The 21,022-nt window shown below is 41.9% G+C and overlaps 1 protein-coding gene and 1 long non-coding RNA gene across 6 annotated transcripts in view; one reads left to right on the top strand and one right to left on the bottom strand.

Moving 5' to 3' along the window:
• Fmo5 (flavin containing dimethylaniline monoxygenase 5) overlaps positions 1–21,022 on the bottom strand; it is a 53,298-nt gene that overhangs the window by 31,407 nt on the left and 869 nt on the right. Inside the window, exon 1 of one of the 5 annotated variants that reach the window (XM_087616172.1) lies at positions 11,996–12,196. The exons of 2 other annotated variants lie outside the window; for them this stretch is intronic. The gene's annotated coding sequence lies outside the window, so the exon portion shown is untranslated. Of the gene's footprint in view, positions 1–11,995; positions 12,197–21,022 lie in introns of those variants that run through there. 2 more of the 5 variants (XM_087616174.1, XM_087616175.1) reach the window with 2 other exon arrangements.
• On the top strand, positions 868–19,233 carry LOC147996439 (uncharacterized). The gene is made up of 3 exons (XR_015676619.1): positions 868–1,084; positions 17,033–17,343; positions 18,260–19,233. It is a non-coding gene; the product is annotated as an uncharacterized LOC147996439 (long non-coding RNA).

Raw genomic sequence — 21,022 nt, 5'->3', positions numbered from 1 at the left:
GCAGTGAAGCCACGGTTTGCTGCTATGGCTAGTGTTGCTAATCACTAGTTCTGGGGATCCCATCTCTGCCTTCTATGGCTGGCAGACCACCATGCCATCCTAGCATTGACATGGTTTCCAATCCTCTGACATTTTTTGGCAAGGGTTTAACCACTAAACCATCTCCCCAGCCCCCTAAAGTTGTTTTAAAGGCGTGTTTGCTGTTCTTATTTTGGAGCTAGTATTGTTATTTTGTTACAGAGTTAGGGGGAGCAGCCTATTCCCAGACAAGGGGCCTTGGAGGGCACTTTGATACAAACACATTTGAGTCTCAAATGGGAGTTAGGGACCATGTGTTTGGAGGGCACTAGCCTTTTAGTTTAACAATGTATATTGTTGTAAATAATATATTATATAGTATATAATGTATTTATATATAGTATAACAAATGTTATACTTGGCCTTTAAGTTGCTCATGCATTCTTATATTGTACTCTAATCCTGTTACTCTTTGCTCATTTACTTGGCAGCATAAAAGAACACTCTGCTCTGTCTGAGACTCTATCAGGAATGACAGCTAAACGCCTTAATGGAGCTTCCCCTGCTAGATGTTTGTAAGCCTCTAATTTGATGATAACTTTCTTCCGCCATTATTTGCACTTTACTTAAGAGCCTTACCCTACCGGAAACTCCAGTTAAATGATTTAATAGGTCTTCCCCAGTTGATTCCTCCAGATATTTTGAGCACCCGACTTGACAATGTTTTACTTTCTTTGTACCTCTCACTTGTTAATCATTCTTTTCCTTCAGTTTGCTATCGTGGACTTTTGGATGAGAACGGCCCCCGTGGGCTCCTAATATTTGAATGTTTGGTTCCTAGTTGATACGGCAGTTTGGGAGAGATTAGGCTGTGTGCCCTGTTGAAGGAGGTGTGTCACTGGGGGTGGGCCTCAAGTCCTCAAAGCCCAGCTCTAGATCCAGTCTCTCTCATTCTGCTTTATGCTGTGGATCAGATGTAAGCTCTCAGCCGCTGCTCTAGAGCCATGACTACCTGCCTGTCGCCATGCTCCCTGGCGTGACGGTCACAGACTCACCCTCTGAAACGGTAAGTCCCCAATTAAATACTTTCTTTTATAAGTTGCCTTGGTCATGGTGTCTCTGCACAGCAAGAGAACAGTCACTATATCAGCTGTGTACTTGAGAAACTCACTCAAAACCAAAATATCTATCATCTATCAATCTATCATATATCAACCTATCATATATATCAAAACCAAAACAACTATCATAAATCATTCTTTAGATCACACAGAACATAACTGGCATATTATGATTTACGAGATCTTTAAAGGTTTCTTTTCTTTTTTTTTTTTTAAGATTTATTCATTTATAAGTACACTGTAGCTGTCCTCAAATACACCAGAAGAGGGCATCGGATCTCCTTACAGATGGTTGTGAGCCACCATATGGTTGCTGGGAATTGAACTCATGACCTCTGGAAGAGCAATCGGGTGCTCTTAACCGCTGAGCCATCTCTCCAGCCTCTTATGAGATCTTTAAATGTCACTCTATAATTGCAGTTTTAGACACTGAAGACCTTTGCCCTCCTAATTCTTGCAGTGAACACTCGGAGTGCTAGGTGTCTGTGGGTACAGCTCTGTTCCTTCATCACCAGCTTCATCATCATCCCACGCGGCTCCTTCCATTTTTAGAAAACATTTTATTTATTAATTTGTTTTATGCACATGAGTGCTCTATCTGCATGTATACCTGCATGCTATCTGATCACGCTATAGATGGTTGTGAGCCACCATGTGGTTGCTGGGGTTTGAACCCAGGTCCTCAGGAAGAGCAGTCAGTGCTCTTAACCACTGAGCCATCCTCCAGCCTCCCTCCCACTTTTTATGAGTTCCTTCTTTAAATCAGATATAGCATCTTACAGATGTATAGATATTCTTAATCTGCTACATTGGGCCATGTATGGAATTTAGAATCAACTTTTCTTTACAAAAAATAAAATTGAAAACAGTAAGTAGGCAAGAAAATAGTGAAGAGTATTATAGAAGATTATACTTTTGATGAAAAGGGCAAATGTTTTAAGTAAAGATACATTTTCTATAAGAATTTTGTCTTAAAAATTAAAAATAACAACAGCTCTCCCAAAGGTACAAAGCCAAGTCACAGGAAATCTAAGTTATACAAGGTTTACAGAGGATGAAACTTAAAGATAAGGTATGGTTAATGATAAAGCTCACAGGCTTACCCCATGGAGATGAGTCACTCAAAAATGAAGCTGATAGATTGACCCTTGACCTGTGGGATCAATCAAGACCCAGGGAACTATGGGGCCTCTCTGGTAAGTCATTTGTCCTCTTAATCAGGAAGGTCATGGAGTCTCCAAAGACTGGACTTTAATCAGTACACATAGAATAGAGAGAATTGTCAATAGAGAGGGAAATGTCCCCTAATTGTGATCCTAATTCACTGATAAATGATCCAACAACATCAACAAGTTCCTGAGAGCACAGAACAACTGAGAGTGCTGAGAGTACTTAAGTACCTGCGAGTCACCCCCAAAGTCTCACCTCAACTGACTTTTCACAGCTTATCTGTGGCTGTATATGTGGTCCTAAACTCCTACCCAACAACAAAACAAAAGCTGACTTCTGGGGAACCACTTTTAGTCAATTGAAAGAGACAATTTGTCAAATTCCATAAAGTTATTACCTGGGTTCACTTGTCCAAAATTAAAACCCTGTTCTCCAAAATCCACTCAAACAAACCAACCGAACAAACAAACAAAAACAAAAAAAAGGCCCACTAAAACAGTAGACCAGTTAAACACACTTTTCTCTGCATAAGTCACACACTCCCCCAAAATGTGTATTGCTTGGGACCCTCTGCGGCTCAGAGGCTCTGACTAACTTTTAGTCTCTGAGGCAGCCTCGGCTAGTTTCTACTAAATGGCGCAAATGTCCAATCTGATACACCATCGTTTTCCTGCTGCTGTAGACTTAATAATCTCCTGACAATACCCCAATCACAACTATCACAGAAAACACCAACATACATGATTCTATGACTTTCATCTATACCAACCAGAAAGGGTAAGAAAATAATGGGCTCGTTGACAATAGCAAGCGAAACTAGACAATTCCTATGGATATTCCAAAAAGAAATATTCAAAAACTATATGAGGCAAACAGTAAACTCTGAAAGTCATAGAACAGGCCTGTTCTATTTTATTCCTAGTAAGGAATTTTAATACTGTGAAGACAATCAAGTCTCGGGCTGCAGAGATGGCTCAGTGGTTAAGAGCACTGTCTGCTCTTTCAGACACACACTCATACATACGGGAGACTTCTGATCACACACTCCTACATACAAGAGACTGCTGACCACACATTCATACATACAGGAGACTACTGACCACACATTCATACATACGGGAGACTACTGACCACACACATACTCATACATACGGGAGTTGAGCAGTAGTAAAGTTGTTATTTCAAATCCCTGGGATAAAAGATGACTGCTCCCTGCTTGGGAAATAAATTAGATTTTGATTTTATGAAGAATAAAAAACAAACCTGAGAGACGAATGTTTAAAGAAAAAGCCCTAGATAAACAACTAAGAAAATGCTGATGTAATAAAAAGCTTTTCTTTTCTTTTTTTTTAAAGATTTATTTTATTAATATGAGTACGCTGTAGCTACCTTCAGACACACCAGAAGAGGACATCAGATCCTATTACAGATGGTTGTGAGCCACCATGTGGTTGCTGGGACTTGAACTCAGGACCTTTGGAAGAACAGCTAGTGCTCTTAACCACTGAGCCATCTCTCCAGCCCCATAAAAAGCTTTTCTTATTAAAAGATAAAAACTATAAAAAGATAAAAAAGAAAAAACTATGAAAACAGTTCTACACACAGAACTCCAAACTTCTACACATAAGGGATGCTTGACAAGGGATAAATCACAGCAATGTCATAATTTTCTACATGGAAACATTTATAACATATTCACCAAAGGATTAAGATCTAAAATGTTTGATCATAACAAAAAATGAAGTATATGGATAGCTTTTTTTTTAACAACAACAAAAGCCTGGCCAACCAGTTTATAAAATGGTATTCGATTAGATAAGTAGCCAAAGAAATTTTAGACCGTGAGATCTATTTCCCTCATAAGACTACAAAACAAAAGGTTGGTTTATTCAGAGCTAGAGAAGTGAACCAGAATAACCCACAACATAAGTGGAGAGGGGCGGTGTGCCTCCCTGGAGAACGGCGTATCAGCGTTTATCCCAAGTGTAAGCTCCGTTTGCCCATCGATTCCCTTGCCAGGTTCCTGCAGAAACAGCTGCACATACTTGTGAGCAAAACTGTATATCACAACTTGCAAGTGAGCTCGCGTTTAGCTGCAGTTGTCAGACTGTGAGGACTCTAGCACTAAGTAGTTTCCAGGAGGTCAACATTTTTTCATTAATTTTATCATTTCTGAAATGAGAAATAGAGCCCATTGAGATGGCTTAGTGCAGTAGAGGCTCTCACAGATGAGCCTGACAACCTGAGGTCAATCGACCGCTGGGACCCATGCGATAGATGGTGAGAACCGATTCCTGCAAGTTGTCCTCTGACCATGTACCAGGACATGTGCACATAAAATAAATAAAATTTAAAAAACCCAAACCAAACCCAACAACCTTGTAAATGCAGAATAGAATATTTCCTACCTGAAGTGAATATATGAGCTGGCATGCACCCAGATTGGCATTAGCAGTAAAAAATTGGAAACCATTCCATATATATTCAGTATAGGGAAGGACTCTATTATTGTGTGATAACCATACTAATTCTAGAACTCTATGGAGATGCGTTGATACCCTTTTAGTGAGAGTCATTCATTCTGGCATAGGAAAGGGTTACCAACACAGCCCTTCCTGCTTTGGAGAGCTTTCCTCTAAGCTAGCATATTTAGAACTTCAACTCATGCTATAGCAAAACTGCTGCATCCAGCATGGCTCCAGCAATACACTGACTGAGGATGATGAGGGAATGAGGAAACAACAGACAAATGGACACGGAAAAGCTGGGTTTGAATGGACTGGGTTCTCTCATGGAGAAACTGCAGTACCCCAGAAGTTCACCGTCGTTATACAGAGTTAAATAGAGAGGTTACTGCCACCACTGCACAAGGAGGCGGGACTTACGATACACAGCTGGAACACAGAGACAGGGGTAGCTAGCTAATCTTGGTGGGAGCAGTTTCTGTGGGAAAGCGGTCGTCAGGCCATAAATATCCAGAGGGAGAAAGCTTCTGTGGACATTTTCTGCAGGCACAGTTAACATCCATGCATGGACCATAAGGGAAGGTTTTGCCATTTCCCTGAGTCTAACCCGGGGGGGCTCTGTCATTTCCCCATGGGTCTGAGACTAAGGGTCCTGGACATGACTGTGCCTACGTCAACAGCACACACTGACTCAAGACTTCATTCACTCACTTCCTTTCTCTGCCTCCTTATACAACATATCCATCCATCTACATTACAAAAAACAAATCCACGGGCTCTTTCCACTGGAAAACACTAGAAGTCATCGAAGTCATATGAGTGAGGGCTTGCACGACCAATCACATCACAGAGAAGAACGTGGACACTTGAAAATAGGTAATGTGCCAAATCTGGCTAACCATGACCTCCATAGCATGTGTGTGTGTGTGTGTGTGTGTGTGTGTGTGTGTGTGTGTGTGTGTATCTTCAGAGTCCACACCTATATGCTCTAAAAATAGGGAAACTACTATCTTTATGGACACACCTCTCCCCCAGCTAATGAGATTCCCATTGAACCTCAACAATGAGGTTTAACTTCCTATTTGTCTTCATTGGTGCAATTCAGACACTGTGTGATTCTCAACTAAAGTCTTTGGGTCCTTCACAATACCCTTGGACATTCAAATTCACTTTTAGTTTCTTATAAATCAAATGTTCACCTCATATGGTAGGTAACATCATTTCTCCTCATTTAAATAACTATGTCACATAGGCTTTTTGAAGCCTTTTCTAATCACTAGAATGGCCTGATTATAAAGACTATGACAGTTTTGGGGTGAAGACAGGAGCACCCCTGGGCTCACATTCTAGTTGTGTCTTAGGAACGTAAGCACGTATGCACCAGGTATGTTCATTTTTCCAACCTAAGATTCAGGCTTTAAGGAACAAGGGCATAGGAGATCTTGGGGTTCCTGCTGATTAGGGAAAAGAAAAAGAAGGCTGGAAGAATCCTTAGGGTTGTGGTTTTGGTTAGAGATAAGTGCCCAAAGACATTTGGGGACCATTTTGCCTTTGTGGAACCTTATAATTTAGATAACCTGCTCTTTATGTGGAAATATGCTTGAAAAGCTAAATTCCAAAGTCAACAAACTCAGACTTTTCAGAGGCTATAAAGTGAACCACACAGACCACTTACTGCTCAAAAAAGAACAGAAAATGTGAAGTCGTATAGAACCAATTTGATGGCAGAATGATAGTCAAAGGCATTAAGGGAAAAAAGAAACCAGGCAAATGAAAGTCCCGAGGGTAGGTCTCAGTTCAGAGTTGCCTACAATATCCAGGCTATGTTCTCAAACATTTACTTGACAACATTCCAGTGCAGTGCCCTTACTGAGGAGGATGGATTTCCTGAAATGACTGGGCTTTTAATGTATTATGTTGCTGTAAAATTAGAAAAAACTGGTGTCTTTTATCCCGTACTAGATCTGGCACCGTAGTGCCCCAAGATATCTGGTAGATATCTTCATCTCAGTCAGCAAAGCCTCTCACCCGCTTTGCTCTATTCTATATCACACTGCCGATGGCTTCTCTGAGCCTGGCAACAATCTCTCTACCCATCTAGTTCCTAAGGCAGGTTGCCACCATGCCAGATATAAATATCCCAATTCCATGGTGGCCCAATATCTCCAGCCACCACATACTCTCTTAAATTCAATTAAATCACTACATGAGAGAACACACAACACAATAACCTCTGATCCAGTTGATAATATATAATTTGCCTACCTAGACACACAAAGCCCTGTATACATCCATCCCTTAAGAATATTGATAACGACCTGTAAATGTGCAGAGAGGAATCTTAACATCAGCCTCCATGTTCTCTCCGCTGCCTCTCCCCATCTCCTGTTCCTGTCTCCTCCCCCCTTTAAAACTTTTCTCCTGCCCATCCTTCCTTCTCATCCAATAACAGGCTTCGTTCTATCTTGTACCTGCCTTCACCTGTATAATGACACCATTCTACATTGCTACATATTGTTTTCTACAACAGACAAGATTTGGTCACTGATGCAATGAAGGTTGCCAGGGTAACCAACTGATTTGTGGATTGGATTTGAGGCCTGCTCTATAGGAGGGAATTCACACTTGGTCAAAAGTCTATAGTTTGGGATGTCCAAAAAGCCCAGTAGGAAATCTCAGAAACTGTCACCCTGCTAAATGGTCACATTGTTAAAGTGCCTTCTGACTGTCTAATGGGCAAGGGTGCTGTGTAATGCTATCTTTTGGATATGGTATGGTCAGTGGACTCATGAGCTCACTGTGTAAGACCAGCACAAGATGAAGTCAACAAGATCACTGCATTCCATCAGGAAACACTAATCAGACTCAAGGGTTTCAAAAGGAAGGAGGAAGAGGAGGGGCAGGAAGTAGAGAGGGGGAATGTCTTGGTGTATAGGAGGGGATATGATTAAGGTTCAATGTTTACATGTGTGAAACTATCATAGGATAAATAAAAGACAACCTATTAAAATTGTCAGCTGGATGTGGTCGTGAGCACCTTGTATCCTAGCACTCAAGAGGCAGATGTAGATGAATCTCTAAGTTTGAGGCCAGTCTGTTTTACAGAGTGAGTTCTAGGACAACCAGAACTATGTAGAGAGACCTTGATTCAAAAAACAAAAACAGACTTCCAGTTTCTAGCTGGCGCCCAAACCTTGCTGATCCTGGCCCACAGCTCCCTGCTCCCAAACCCTGTTGGAGAGAGAGCTCATCACCCAGACGTGTGGGCACTCCTGAGACTACAGGGCAGGAGAGACCTCCACTCCTGCCCATCTTTGCCCACATCCCTGGCCCAAGAGGAAACTGTATAGGGCCTCTGAGAACAGGAAGATAGGGGCACTTAAGCTGCAGGAGCCCTGCGGTCCAGACTGCGCCCAGATCTGAAGGGACCCGGTCAAACAGCTCTCTGCACCCAAATCCCGTGGGAGAGAGAGTTTGACCTTCAAAGGGGCAGACACGCCTGGGAAACCAGAGGAGATTACTTTCTGCCCACATTTCTGACTCTAGAGGAAAACACCTAACGCCATCAGGGGCCCCTGTGCACAGGGACCCAAAAGTAGGGGCAGGCCCTTCTGGTTGCTGCCCTCACGGACAGCTGAAACCCAGCACTGAGGAGCGACTTCATGTCCGAGACCAGAGGTAAGACCAACTTTTCTGCTCCAAGTGACGTGCCTGGTGGACTCAGGACACATGCCCACAGGAACAGCTGAAAGCCAGTAGACAGGAACGACTACACACCTGAAAGCAGAACACTCTGTTCCCATAACTGGCTGAAAGAAAACAGGAAAACAGGTATACAGCACTCCTGACACACAGGCCTATAGGACAGTCAAGCCAATGCCAGAAATAGCAGAACAAGGTAACACCAGAGTCAACCTGTTGGTGAGAGGCAAGCACAAGAATCCAAGCAACAGAAACCAAGACTACATGGCATCATCAGAGCCCAATTCTCCCACCAAAGCAAAAACTGAATATCCAAACACACAAGAAAAGCAAAATCTAGATTTAAAATCACATTTGATCATGATGATGGAGAACTTTAAGAAAGACATAAAGAACTCCTTTAGAGAAATGCAGGAAAACACAAGTAAACAAGTAGAAGTCCTTAGAGAGGAAACACAAAAATCCCTGAAAGAATAATAGGAAAACGCAATCAAACAGGTGAAGGAATTGGAAGTGGAAATAGAAACAATAAAGAAAGCACAAAGGGAGACAAACTTGAATATAGAAAACCAAAGGAAGAGACAAGGAGCCGTAGATACAAGCATCACCAACAGAATATAAGAGATAGAAGAGAATCTTCTCAGGCGCAGAAGATTCCATAGAAATCATCGACACAACTGTTAAAGATAATGTAAAACAGAAAAAGCTACTGGTCCAAAACATACAGGAAATACAGGACACAATGAGAAGATCAAACCTAAGGATAATAGGTATAGAAGAGAGTGAAGACTCCCAGCTCAAAGGACCAGTAAATATCTTCAACAAAATCATAGAAGAAAACTTCCCTAACCTAAAGAAAGAGATACCCATAAACACACAAGAAGCCTACAAAACTCCAAATAGATTGGACCAGAAAAGAAACTCCTCCCGTCACATAATAGTCAAAACACCAAATGCACAAAACAAAGAAAGAATATTAAAAGCAGTAAGGGAAAAAGGTCAAGTAACATATAAAGGCAGACCTATCAGAATTACACCAGACTTCTCACCAGAGACTATGAAAGCTAGAAGATCCTGGACAGATGTCATACAGATCCTAAAAGAACACAAATGCCGGCCCAGGTTACTGTATCCGGCAAAACTCTCAATTAACATAGATGGAGAAACCAAGATATTCCATGACAAAACCAAATTTATATAATATCTTTCTACAAATCCAGCGCTACAAAGGATAATAAATGGTAAAGCCCAACACAAGGAGGCAAGCTACACCCTAGAAAAAGCAAGAAACTAATCATTTTGCAACAAAACAAAGAGAAGACAAGCACACAAACATAATCTCATATCCAAATATGAAGATAACAGGAAACAACAATCACTATTCCTTAATATGTTTCAACATCAATGGATTCAATTCCCCAATAAAAAGACACAGATTTAACAAACTGGATACGTAATGAAGACTCAGCATTTCACTGCCTACAGGAAACACACCTCAGAGACAGAGACAGACACTACCTCAGAGTGAAAGGCTGGAAAACAACTTTCCAAGCAAATGGTCTGAAGAAGCAAGCTCTAGTAGCCATTCTAATATCAAATAAAATCAATTTTCAACTAAAAGTCATCAAAAAAGGTAAGGAAGGACACTTCATATTCATCAAAGGAAAAATCCACCAAGATGAACTCTCAATCCTAAATATGTATGCTTCAAATACAAGGGCACCTACATACATAAAAGAAACCTTACTACAGCTCAAAGCACACATTGCACCTCACACAATAACAGTAGGAGATTTCAACATCCCACTCTCATCAATGGACAGATCATGGAAACAGAAATTAAACAGAGACATAGACAGACTAAGAGAAGTCATGAACCAAATGGACTTAACAGATATTTATAGAACATTCTATCCTAAAACAAAATGATATATCTTCTTCTCACCACCTCATGGTCATTTTTCCAAAATTGATCATATAATCAGGCAGAAAACAGGCCTTAACAGATCCAGAAAGACAGAAATAATCCCAGCGTCCTATCAGACCACCATGGGCTAAAGCTGGTCTTCAATAACAATAAGGAAAGAACACCCACATATACATGGAAGTTGAACAATGCTCTACTCAATGATAACCTGGTCAAGGAAGAAATAAAGAAATGAAAAACTTCTTAGAATTTAATGAAAATGAAGGTACAACATACCTCATAAACTTATGAGACAGAATGAAAGCTGTGCTAAGAAGAAAACTCATAGCTCTGGGTGCTTGCAGAAAGAAACAGGAGAGAGCATATATCAGGAGCTTGACAGCACACCTAAAAGATCTAGAACAAAAAGAAGCAAATACACTCAGGAGGAGTAGAAGGCAGGAAATAATCAAACTCAGAGCTGAAATCAACCAAGTAGAAACAAAAAGGACCATACAAAGAATCAACAGAACCAAAAGTTGGTTCTTTGAGAAAATCAACAAGATAGATAAACCAGAAAAACCCTTAGCCAGACTAACCAGAGGAGACAGAGAGTGTGTCCAAATTAACAAAATCAGAAATGGAAAGGGAGACATAACTACAGAATCAGAGGAAATTAAAAAAATCATGAGATCCTACTACAAAGCCTATATTCAACAAAACTTGAAAATCAGGAGGAAATGGACAATTTCCTAGACAGATAGCAGGTACCAAAGTTAAATCAGGAACCTATAAACCATTTAAACAACCCCATAACTCCTAAGGAAATAGAAGCAGTCATTAAAGTCTCCCAACCAAAAAGAGCCCAGATCCAGATGGGTTCAGTGCAGAATTCTATCAGACCTTCATAGAAGACCTCATACCAATACTGTCCAAACTATTCCACGAAATTGAAACAGATGGAGCGCTACTGAATTCCTTCTATGAAGCCACAATTACTCTTATACCTAAACTACACAAAGACCCAACAAAGAAAGAGAACTTCAGAACAATTTCCCTTATGAATATCAACGCAAAAATACTCAATAAAAGTCTTGCAAACCGAATCCAAGAGCACATCAAAACAGTCATCCATCATGATCAAGTTGGCTTCATCCCAGGTACGCAGGGATGGTTTAATATACGGAAAACCATCAATGTAATCCACTATATAAACAAACTGAAAGATAAAAACCACATGATCATTTCATTAGATGATGAGAAAGCATTTGACAAAATTCAACACCCCTTCATGATAAAAGTCCTGGAAAGAATAGGAATTCAAGGCCCATACCTAAACATAGTAAAAACCATATACAGCAAACCAGTGGCTAACATTAAACTAAATGGAGAAAAACTTGAAGCAATCCCACTAAAATCAGGGACTAGACAAGGCTGCTCACTCTCTCCCTACTTATTCAATATAATTCTCGAAGTCCTAGCCGGAACACAGAAAACAAAAAGAGATCAAAGGTATACAGATTGGAAAGGAAGAAGTCAAAATATCACTATTTGCAAATGATATGATAGTATATTTAAGTGATCCCAAAAGTTAAACCAGAGAAGTACTACACCTGATAAACACCTTCAGATGAAAGACCCCCGGAGAGGACCTTTCCCTCAGGAGGAGTCCCAAGCGCCCAATGACCGAGCCGAGTCCACTCGGATGCAATCAGCAAGAGGGTTTATTGGAAAACACAGGTACCTGCGGGCACACAGTCTCTTCGGAGGACTTGCGCACCCAGCAGCTCCAGCATGGGGCTTTTATAGGGATTGGGGAAGCAGAAGCGGGCGTACAGAAGCAGATGCATAGTTACGGGGATTGGTGGATTCAAACGAGGCATGTTCACATGTTCACATATGATTGGCTATTTCACATGATGAGGTAATAAGGTATAGCTACACACATTGGCAGGTTTGGGGCGTCCTGGATGTCGGGGGCTGGGGGCTTATCTCTTCCTGCCAGGTGGCCTGTGAGTCCGGTCCGGTACTCCTGGTCTGTTCTGCATTCCTTTCCTTTTATGGTCTGTTAGTTCTAGCGGCAGGGCGGGGCTGTCTGGACTTGCTTTTCACAGTGTTTAGTCCTGAGTTGAAACATACTCTTTTAACTTCATATTTTTAAACCTTAAATCTGTATAATTTTCCTTTCACAGCAAAGTGGCTGGGTATAAAATTAACTCAAATAATTCAGTAGCCTTCCTCTACACAAAAGAGAAACAAGCCGAGAAAGAAATTAGGGAAACAACACCCTTCATAATAGTCCCAAATAATATAAAATACCTCCATGTGACTTTAACCAAGCAAATGAAAGATCTGTATGATAAGAACTTCAAGTCTCTGAAGAAAGAAATTGAAGAAGATCTCAGAAGATGGAAAGATCTCCCATGCTCATGGATTGGCAGGATTAATATAGTAAAAATGGTCATTTTACCAAAAGCAATCTACAGATTCAAGGCAATCCCCATCAAAATTGCAATCCAATTTTTCATAGAGTTAGACAGAACAATTTGCAGACTCATCTGGAATAACAAAAAACCCAGGATATCTAAAACTATCCTCAACAATAAAAGGACTTCCGGGGGAATCACTATCCCTGAACTTAAGCAGTATTATAGAGCAATAGTAATAAAAAAAAAAAACTGTGTGGTATTGGTACAGAGACAGGCAGATAGACCAATGGAATAGAATTGAAGACCCAGAAATGAACCCACACACGTATGGTCACTTGATTTTTGACAAAGGAGCCAAAACCATCCAATGGAAAAAAGATAGCCTTTTCAGCAAATGGTGCTGGTTCAACTGGAGGGCAACATGTAGAAGAATGCAGATCGATCCATGCTTATTACCCTGTACAAATCTTAAGTCCAAGTGGATCAAGGACCTCCACATCAAACCAGTACACTCAAACTAATAGAAGAAAAAGTGTGGACAAATCTCAAAGACATGGGTACTGGAGAAAATTTCCTGAAGAAAACACCAATGGCTTATGCTCTAAGATCAAGAATCGACAAGTGGGATCTCAAAATACAAAGCTTGTATAAGGCAAAGGACACTGTTGTTAGGACAAAATGGCAACCAACATATTGGGAAAAGATCTTTCCCAATCCTACAACTGATAGAGGGCTTATATCCAAAATATACAAAGAACTCAAGAAGTTAGACTGCAGGGAAACAAATAACCCTATTAAAAATGGGGTTCAGAGCTAAACAAAGAATTCACAGCTGAGGAATGCCGAATGGCTGAGAAACACCTAAAGAAATGTTCAACATCTTTAGTCATAAGGGAAATAAAAATCAAAACAACCCTGAGATTTCACCTCACACCAGTGAGAATGGCTAAGATCAAAAACTCAGGTAACAGCAGATGCTGGCGAGGATGCGGAGAAAGAGGAACACTCCTCCATTGTTGGTGGGATTGCAGACTGGTACAACCATTCTGGAAATCAGTCTGGAGGTTCCTCAGAAAATTGGACATTGAACTGCCTGAGGATCCAGCTATACCTCTCTTGGGCATATACCAAAAAGATGCCCCAACATATAAAAAAGACACGTGCTCCACTATGTTTATAGCAGCCTTATTTATAATAGCTAGAAGCTGGAAAGAACCCAGATGCCCTTCAACAGAGGAATGGATACAGAAAATGTGGTACATCTACACAATGGAATATTACTCAGCTATCAAAAACAACGAGTTTATGAAATTCGTAGGCAAATGGATGGAACTGGAAAATATCATCCTGAGTGAGCTAACCCAATCACAGTAAAACACACACAGTATGCACTCATTGATAAGTGGCTATTAGCCCAAATGCTTGAATTACCCTAGATGCACAGAACACATGAGTCTCAAGAAGGATGATCAAAATGCAAATACTTCACTCCTTCTTTAAAAGGGGAACAAGAATACCCTTGGGAGGGGATAGGGAGGCAAAGTTCAGAACAGAAGCTGAAGGAACACCCATTCAGAGCCTGCTCTACATGTGGTCCATACATATACAGCCACCAAACTAGATAAGATGGATGAAGCAAAGAAGTGCAGGCTGACAGGAACTGGATGTAGATCTCTTCTGAGAGACACAGCCAGAATATGGCAAATACATAGGCAAATGCCAGCAGCAAAGCACTGAACTGAGAACGGGACCCCCGTTGAAGGAATCAGAGAAAGGACTTAAAGAGCTGAAGGGGCTTGAGACCTCATATGAACAACAATGCCAACCAACCAGAGCCTCCAGGGACTAAGCCACTACTCAAAGTCTATACATGAACTGACTCTGGGCTCCAACCTCATAGGTAGCAATAAATAGCCTAGTAAGAGCACCAGTGGAAGGGGAAGCCCTTCGTCCTGCCAAGACTGAACCCCAGTGAACGGGATTCTTGTGAGGAGGGCGGTAATGGGGGAGGATGGGGAGGGGACACCCATATAGAAGGGGAAGGGAAGGCTGGGGGATGTTGGCATGGAAACTGGGTAAGGGAATAACATTTGAAATGTAAATAAGAAATGCCCAATTTAATAAAGATGGAAAAAACCAAAAAAACAAAAATAAAACTCCAACCAATGAACCAACCACTTCCAAAATACCTCATATATTATTTGATGCTAAAAATGGATTATCACCTTAAATTTATAATGTATTTTTCCCTTTTTTGAGAAGGAAAACTGAAGTCTCTTTCGTTCACTGTAGGGCACTGACATCCTCTTCAGTCCAAAAGTAAAAATCTGCACAAACTTCTCTCTGTAGTTGCCGCCATTACAGCCTTGTGTCTGCCTCACTGGATGCTGCCAGTGAGCTACTGTGACCCCAGGGAGCAAGGACACAGAGAGCAAACATGACCTGCAGGTGACCTGTGCTTAATCACGCTTGTTTTGGAAGGAGCTGCGAAGGTCATGGTTTTAGGGGTAATTTAATGATCGATAATCTCACTGAGATGCTGTTGCCAGATGCTTGCCTTCATCCGTGGAGAAATCACAGGAAGAATTTAAATGAATACACCTGTATAGCGGGTTAGGACTTGACTTATTTCCAGTTAAGGCTGACTCATGAGAATCATCACCATGTTTCTTCAGCTTTCTGTGCTGTGACTGGCCCATCCCGGGAATCTTCCCTGTGTGTCAAGGTTTTAACAAATACAGGTCTTAAATTTGGAATTGCTTCCACACACCTGGCTTAATCAGTCGGGTACCTATTCTGGGGCAGGCAAATGTTTAACAATCATAAGGCAAACATAACCAGTACGTTGAGACATTGCAGTCATGCGTACAATGTCTAATGGCAGAAACGTGCATCTCCAGCACCCCAAACACCTGTTCTTGTGTTGGAACACTCATAGTTATTTCTGCTGGTTCATTTCAATCTTCAGTTAACTTTGTCAAGCACTGGCACCTTACTATACAAAACAACAGTAAAGATTGTTCTTCCTATGCACCTGTATCCCTGTCCCTCTAACTGCCCTCCTCCATCCTGACCCCACCTCTTCTCTGCGTGCTGGTTGGAATGGGGATAGGCTCTCAGCTGGCAGCACTGCTAGGGGAGGTTTCAGAAGTGTTTCGGTTTGCTGCAGGAAGTATGTCATTCGAGAAGACTTTGAGAACTTAAAGATTTACATTGCTAATTTGATAGCTCTCTCTTGGTGCTTTCGGTTTAAGATATGAGTGCCACATGCCACGTGATGTGGATGGATGTTTATCCTTCTGGAACCAGAATGTCAAATAAAGCCTTCCTTAGTCTTAGTGTTTAATCACAACAACAGAAAAGTAACTAAGCTACTCTAGTATCTACTATTCTACCCCTCTATATCCATGATACCAAGATTTTTGGTGTCCAGCTGAACTGAGAATGTCCCATATTTTTCTGTCTGTGCCAGACTCACTTTGTTTAACATGAGCCATCTGGGCTCATTCACGTTGTTGTAAAGGAGAGAATTTTGTTCCTTTAATGACTGAGTGGTAGTCCATCATGTATGTGTGTGGTGACTCATGCCCTCAGTTCTGGCTCTCAGAAAGCTGAGGAAGTGAGATCATGGGTTCAAAGCCAGCATAGGCTACATAGTGAGTACAGCATGGACTACACAGCAAGACGCTTGTCTCAAAAGGCCACATACATACATGTACATATATGTGTACATGCACACATACCCATATCGGTATGTTACACATGTATGCATATGTATTACAATTTGTATGTATATATGTCACCTTACACATACTCATTGAATGAAGCAAGCTGTGTGTGTCTAATGAAGTTGAAGCTTGCTTCACACACAGACACACACACACACACACCCTCACACATTGGGCAGATGGAGCAAAGCTCCAATCATTTCAGATACATACATATAACATACATTAGGTGGACGGGGAAAACTTCAACAGGCTTCAACAACTTCAACAACTTTATTTTTTCTCTTAGACTTTTTATACCATCTAAGACAAAAGTTCTCCAAAAGATTACCTCATAGCCATACTCTCTAAAAACTGTCACCATAAGAACAGGTTCTTTAAGAACAGACTGAAATCATTACACAAAAGGAAATTACAAGAGGATTATTGATTGTATATTCTTTTGGAACTCACACTTAACTAAACTTCTCCCATCTATCTGTCTCTCTACAAGGACATTGTAACCCCAAAAGCAATAATTCTGTTGTAAGCACACGAAGACCCACCTTCCGGAGAGGGATGTGTACAGCTGTCCGCGGGAAGGCTGTGGAAGAACCTACACAGCCGTGTTCAACCTGCAGCGCCACCTACTCTCCTTCCGTGAGGAAAAGTGCCCATCTGTGTGTGAGCACGCTGGCAGTGGCCAGACGTTTGCAGTGAAACAAAGTCTCATGAGGCACAGTGTCGTGCACGGTCCTGACAAGAAGAGGATGGAGCTCAGGCAGACCACCTCGCAAGACGCAGCTTGGCCTCTCGCCTCAGCGGGTACGTCCCTCCTAAGAGGAGACAAGAGCCAGATTGCTCCTTGCCTAACAGCGCGGAGTCCAGCAGCGGCCTGGAGGCCAAGATGCTCGCCCCAGCTGCGTCACTTACTGTCCACTAGTCAGGAAGGATTTCAGAGCAGCCAGCATAGGCTTCTGGAGAAGCAGGACTTCTCATTAAAATCATTGACACAGGAAAAAAAATAATTCTGTTGTCACCGATTAACAACATTTAAGCAAGCCCGTCTATAGTAGCATTTTTTTCCTATGCTTAGCTGACAACAATTTGTATTTAATAGAAACAGATCCTCATCTGCCTTACGTCTTATTTTTGAAGAGTTGTTCAGCTAACCTGGCGAGTCATCTATTGTCTATTCTGACACTCCTTATAGAATGGTTTACTCTTTGTTCATAACCCCATCTTCTCATGGTGCACACCAAAACCTGTGACTGCATCCCCAGATCATAAGCTCCAGGGACTGAGACCCAACCTAGAATGAATGTTTTATTTGATCGTTAACCTATCGCAAACCTATCTCTCTCCCAAGTACAACTGTGTGTCTGCAGTGCATGAGAGCTCATTGTGTTCCCTTTCTAGCCTATGAGGCCCTCACTACTCTGCAAGGCACGGGGCATTCTACTCTTTTTTTTTTCTTTTTTTCGGAGCTGGGAACCGAACCCAGGGCCTTGTGCTTGCTAGGCAAGCGCTCTACCACTGAGCTAAATCCCCAGCCCCAGCATTCTACTCTTTCTTCTACCTTTATTATATCTTCCTGGCAAAAGAACCTCAACCATCTCCTTAAACTTTCTATCAACTACTCTAACTTCCTAAAAACTATTTAAATCAAACCAGTTCTGTAGTCATTAGTTCATCTGAATAATATTATTTTATGAAAGTCCATCTTCATATTGATCTGCAGGAAAGTCACGCAACGGAGTGAGATGTCTCCCAAGAGGCAACCACCGCAGGATATAGGCAGTGAGGGTCTCCCCAGACCCCTTCGCACCATGCTAGATATATGAGAAATACAGCAATGACGGACACGAGGAGGCCCAGCAGCAGCAGGAAGCCACCCAGAGATGAAGCCCCTGGCAGCTGTGCCTCTCCACTTGCCCACTGCAGTCCCTCCTGCACGGTGTCCACTAAGTCCACATTGTGGCTATTATGAGAAAAGCAGCTGCAGTGAGCATGGAGGTGAGATAGTGCTCTGAAAGCGACCATCGCTTCTTTAGATAGATATGCAGTAGTGGGGCCGCTCTGTCATATTACTGTTCTATTCCTAGATGGATGAGGAACTCAATATTTTCATGATTGTGCTCATTTGTGTTCCCACCAACAGTGAATGGGAGTCCCTCTGTCTTCATGTACTTCCAGGATTCTTGACAGTCTCCAAATCCCTCATCCTTCTTTCCTTCATTTGACTTTTTCTACCGTGTATGCAGGCTGAATTCCAAAAGTCAGCCCTCTGCATTCCGTTTCTCTATAGGTGACTCTATAGGTAAGAGTATAACTAGATATAGGTATCTATCTACGTAGCTGCTCTTCACCGTGACAACCATAAACCACCTCCTGCCCATGCTTTCGCAATGGCCTCCTGTCTCCCTGCTTCCTCCTCGCCTTCTATAGACTCATTCCATATATGATCCAGGGTAAAACCTGCGTGTTACCTGGTACACAGACCTGGGATTTCCCAGCTACTCTTTTTTCTTAGCTGTGTTTTAAATGTCAGAGTCTCTGGATTATTTTAAGTTAAAAAACAGGAGTGCTTTTGAATAAGTGCTTTGGCAGACATAGTTAGCAGATTGGAACCTGGGGGGAAGAATGAAGTGAGACAGAGAGACCAGGTGCAAAGGCATCCCGGAGAAGCCCTTGAGAGTCCCACGTCCCTCACAAGGTTTTGAGGAAGCACAGCCACAGACAAGCTGTCCTGCACAGTCAGTCCAGTCCCACGGTGCCACGCTGATAGCTTTTGTTCCGCATCAATCATCTTCTGGATTTTATTTTTTATTTATTATTAGATTGAGGGGAGGGAAGTGTGACAATGTGTGTGGTGTGTGTGTCTGTGTGTGTGTGAATCCGGTGAGAGTCAATTCTCTCCTCCTACCATGTGGTTCCAGAGATATAACTTTGGTCTTCAGGCACACACAACAAGTATTTTTACCCTCTCAGGGGAGCTACACCAAATGACTAATTAAAACACGCTTAAGGCCAAAATACTTTTGCCTCAAGATACTCTTCTCTCACCCAAATTCTAAAAAAAAAAAAAAAAAACAAAAAACAAAACAAAACAAAACAAAACAAAGAAAACAAACAAAAAACCTCAAACTTTACTTCATACAGACATTTCCTGAAATTGTTTTCTGTACTTAAGTGAAGAACCAGGTGTGATGGTTTTTGCAAATGCTTGGCCCAGGGACTGGCACTATTAGAAGGTGTGGCCTTGTTGGAGGAAGTGTGTCACTGTGGGGGTGGGCTTGGGCTTGGGCTTGGAGACCCTCCTCCGAGCTGCCTGAGGGTGCTGAGTCTGTTCCTGGCTTCCTTTGGGTGAAAATGTAGAACTCAGCTCCTCCTGCACCATGCCTGCCTGCTGCGATGCTGCCATGTTCCCGCCTTGATGATAATGGACTGAACTTTTGAACCTATAAGCCAGCCCCAAGCAAATGTTGTCCTTTATAAAACTTACATTGGTCATGGTGTTTGTTCACAGCAATAAAACTCTAACTAAGACACCAGGTTGCACTTGAGTGGAGAACAACTCAGAAGAACTGGAGTGCCTCAGGCTACGGTGTTGGCATTGCCTGCCTGTATTATTAACTGAATTCTATTTCCCCAGCACAGGGGAAATCTGGCACATGATGGTCGGCAGTGTTGGTTAAATGACAACTGACACGCAAAGCCAAGCCCTTAGTGAGCATTTTGGGTGATTTGGGGATCCAAGGGTATGACCAGAGGTGCTCCCAGAGTCCTGATTTAGGGGACTCTCAACAACCAGGTCCGGCCATTTACCCCTCCCCCCTAAATCAAATGGAAGAAATTAAAGTGAAGTACAGAATGGATTCAGTACAGCTCTATTGGGAAAACAGGGGGCAAATGTGCTCAGTTCTACTGGGAAGGGACAGAGAACACACTATATTCTTATATTTTTGGTTGTGAGCCTAGCCTTTAACGGCTGAGCCATCTCTCCAGCCCAACACACTATATTCTTAAGAGCCCACTAGTACTTCATACTGTAAACAAGAATCTTCAAGTACCCACTGAGAACAGTTTCTTTGTTTTGAGTAAATCTTTAACCTTGCTCCATGAAATGGTTGTAATACTAGTGGTGACTTGATCCCAGAGGGATGCAATGACCGTGGTGTATCTGACACCTCCCCTTTTGATCTGGTTGATAAGTATCTAAGATCTGGTTCTTTGTGTTCCTGGAGAAGTCTGTATAACAGGACGGGTAAAGTCCCTTAGTCATTAGAGGGCTACTTCTGCATAGTGGGGCCAGCCTTGGTTTTTCATAGGACAATGAGGCCATTAGTTTTTGTTTGTTTGTTTGTCTGTTTTTTAATCACAAGTAGATGTTCTGTTTGAATGGCTACTCTTGGAATCCTGAGGGGGAGGAAAGCTCTCTCACACTTTATTTTTAAGACAAGGTTTAATGCAGCCTAGGCTGGTTTCAAGCTTGTGTAGCTGA

Source organism: Rattus norvegicus, chromosome 2 (genome assembly GCF_021556685.1).
Source record: "Rattus norvegicus strain SHRSP/BbbUtx chromosome 2, alternate assembly SHRSP_T2T, whole genome shotgun sequence".
In the NCBI taxonomy this organism is placed as follows: domain Eukaryota; kingdom Metazoa; phylum Chordata; class Mammalia; order Rodentia; family Muridae; genus Rattus; species Rattus norvegicus.
Note: the sequence above shows the minus strand (reverse complement) of the source record. Positions and strands in the feature narration are given on the sequence as shown.